At 36.4% G+C, this 3693-nt stretch overlaps 1 non-coding gene across 1 annotated transcript; it reads left to right on the top strand.

Moving 5' to 3' along the window:
• Positions 1–2777: 2777 nt before the first annotated feature.
• LOC132211652 (U6 spliceosomal RNA) lies at positions 2778–2884 on the top strand. The gene has a single exon (XR_009447537.1). It is a non-coding gene; the product is annotated as a U6 spliceosomal RNA (small nuclear RNA).
• Positions 2885–3693: the final 809 nt, after the last annotated feature.

Below are 3693 nucleotides of genomic sequence, written 5' to 3'. Positions count from 1 at the left end.
GAAATAGTATTAATTTTGAATTGGCAAAATGCTCTTTGAACATACAAAAAATTAAAAATACATACATTAATAAATACATAACCAATCAATCAATCAATCAATCAATAATAAATAAATAAAAACTTTCCTGATGGAAAGGAACTACAGAGGATGTGGAGAAAGAGCAATTGAGATGGGGATCGTGTTAAGACAACATGCAGAACTTAAAGTTGAAACAAGAAATGGAGGTTATTATAGTTACCTATGGAAGAGCTAAAAGATAGTGTGTGGGTGTGGATGTGTGTAAAACAAAACTCAGAAGAAAAGGGAAGTGGGAAACTGTGTGTGTGCTGAACCTTCTGTTAGGAATCCCAAGATACTACCTAAACTTGATTAATCAGAAAATACAAGTATGAACATATCACTTAGTGGATAACAAAGAGGAAACCACCAGAAATAAAAACAAACAAAGAAACAAAAACACCAGAAAGTCTGGGAAGTGGGAAAACATACAGGGATAGAACAGGAAATGGAACTTGAGGAGGATAGGTGTTAATTTTTCTTTGAATGTTTAGTAAAATTCACCTGTAAATTTATCCATTCCAGGACTTTTGTTTGCTGGAAGTGTTTTTACTTACTGCTTCAATTTCATCAGTTTTTATTGGTCTACTCAGGTGTTCTGATTCTTCCTGATTGAGTTTTGGAAGATTGCGTTTTTCTAGGAATTTGTTCATTTCACCAAAAAAATTCAAGAGGAAGGAACTCTTCCAAGCTCTTTTTACAAAGCCAGCATTATCCTAATTCCAAAACCAGATGCAGACTCTACAAAGAAAGAAAATTACAGGCCAATATTTTTGTTGAACATAGATGCTAAAATCCTCAACAAAATATTAGCAAATCAGATCCAGCAATACATTAAAAAGATCATACACCATGATCACATGGGATTTATTCTGAGGATGCAAGGCTGGTACAATACCCAAAAATCAATAAATGTTATATATCACATAAACAAGATAAAAGATAAAAACCACATTATTATATCAATAAATGCAGAAAAAGCATTCAACAAAATCCAGCACTCTTTTTTGATAAAATATTTCAGTGTAGGGGGAATAGAGAGATCAGACCTCAACATAATAAAGGCAATATATGACAAACCTACAGCCAACATAATACTCAATGGAAAAACTAAAAGCATTTCCCTTTAAGAACAGGAACAAGAGAAGGATGTCTACTTTCACCACTGAAACATATTACTGGAAGTCCTAGCCACAGCAATCAGACAAGAAGAACTCAAAGGCATCTACTGCGGGTGGGAATGCAGACTGGTGCAGCCACTGTGGAGAACAGTATTGAGGTCCCTCAAAAAACTAAAAATGGAACTCCCATTTGATCCCACTTCCAGGAATATATCCCAAGAAACTAGAAATGCCCATCAGAAAGTATATATGCACCCCTATGTCCATAGCAGCACAATTTACCATAGCTAAGATTTGGAAACAACTTAAGTGCCCATCAGCAGATGAGTGAATTAAAAAACTGTGGTACATCTACACAATGGAATACTACACTGCTGTAAAAAAGAAGTAATTCTTACTATTTGCAACAGCATGGATGGAACTGGAAAGCATTATGCTAAGTGAAATAATCCAGTCAGAGAAAGATAAATATCACATGATCTCACTAATTTGTGGAATATAATGAACAACACAAACTGATGAATAAAAACAGATCCAGAGACAGAGAAGCATCCATCAGACCGTCAAACCTCAGAGGGAAGGTAAGGGAGGGGAGGGGTAAGGGGGAGCAATCAACCAAAGGACTTGTATGCATGCATATAAGCCTAACCCATGGATGCAGATACCTGGGGGGGGGGGGGGGGGTGAAGGCATGATTGAGGGGGTAGGAAGCAATGGGGGGATAAGGACACATATGTAATACCTGAATCAATAAAGAAAAAAATAATAAAAAAGGCATTCAAATTGGAAAGGAGGAAGTAAAATAGTCATTATTCACAGAGGACATGATATTGTGCATAGAAAACCCTAAAGACTCCACCAGGAAACTACTAGACTTAATAAATGAATTTGTCAATGTAGCAGGATACAAAACCAACATCTAGAAATCAATAGTATTTTTATACACCAATAATGAACTCTCAGAAAGAGAAACTAATAAAGCAATCCAATTTACCATTGCAATAATAACAAAAAGAGAGCTAGGAATAAATTTAACCAAGGAGGTAAAAGACTTGTACTTGGAAAACTATAGTACATTGAAAAAAGAAATAGAGGAAGATACAAAAATATGGGAATGTATGCCATCTTCATACATGTAAGAATTAACATCATTAAAATGTCTATACTACCCAAAGTAATCTACAGATTCAACACAATCCCTATTAAAATACCAATGGCATACTTAACGGAGCTAGAACAAATACCCCCTAATTTGTATGGAATCATAAAAGACCCGGAATAGCTTCAGCAATCTTGAGAAAGAAGAATTAAGTAGGAGTGACCACTATACCAGATATCAAACTATACTACAAAGCCATTATAAACAAAACAGCCTGGTACTGGCACAAGAACAGGCATACAGACCAATGGATCGGAACAGAGACCCCAGAAATTGATCCACACCATTACAGGTAATTAACAGTTGACAAAGGAGGCATGCACATACAATGGAGTAAAGACAGTCTCTTCAACAAATGGTGCTGGGAAAACTGGACAGACACATGAAAAAAGATGGAACTAGACCACCAACTTACACTACACATAAGAATAAACTTGGTGCTCGCTTCGGCAGCACATATACTAAAATTGGAACGATACAGAGAAGATTAGCATGGCCCCTGCGCAAGGATGACACGCAAATTCGTGAAGCGTTCCATATTTTCGATTCCGGTCAGGGGCATGTACCTGGGTTGCGGGCACATCCCCAGTGGGAGATGTGCGGGAGGCAGCTGGTCGATGTTTCTCTCTCATCGATGTTTCCAACTCTCTGTCTCTCTCCCTTCCTCTCTGTAAAAAATCAATAAAAAAAAAAAGAATAAACTTGGATGAAAGACTTAAATGTAAGGCATGAAACCATAAAAATCTTAGAGAAGAGCATAGACAGTAAAATCTCAGAAATCTCAAGTAGCAATATGTTTGTGGGTACATCTCTTAGGGCAAAGGAAACTAAGGAGAAAATAAACAAATGAGACTACATCAAAATAAAAAGCTTCTGCACAGCAAAAGAAAACACCATCAAAATGAAAAGGGAATCCACTGAATGGGAGAAGATATTTTCTAATGATACATCTGATAAGGGTTTAATATCCAAAATATATAAAGAACTCATACAACTCAACAAAAGGAAGACATACAATCCAATTAAAAAATGGGTAGAAGACCTGAATAGACATTTCTCCAAAGAGGACACACAAATGGCCAAGAGACATATGAAAAACTACTCAAAGTTACTAATCATCAGAGAAATGCAAATAACAACCATAATGAGATATCACCCACACCTGTCAGAATTGCTATCATAAAAAAATCAACAAGCAACAAGTGCTGGCGAGGGTATGAGGGAGAAAAGGGAACACTAGTTCACTGCTGTTGGGAATGCAGATTGGTGCAGGCACTATGGAAAACAGTATGGAGTTTCTTAAAAAATTAAAAATGGAACTTCTGTTTAACCCAGTGATTCCAATTCTGGAAA

The sequence above is a fragment of the Myotis daubentonii genome, chromosome 10 (assembly GCF_963259705.1).
Source record: "Myotis daubentonii chromosome 10, mMyoDau2.1, whole genome shotgun sequence".
In the NCBI taxonomy this organism is placed as follows: Eukaryota; Metazoa; Chordata; class Mammalia; order Chiroptera; family Vespertilionidae; genus Myotis; species Myotis daubentonii.
This window is presented reverse-complemented; position numbering and strand designations above follow the sequence as displayed.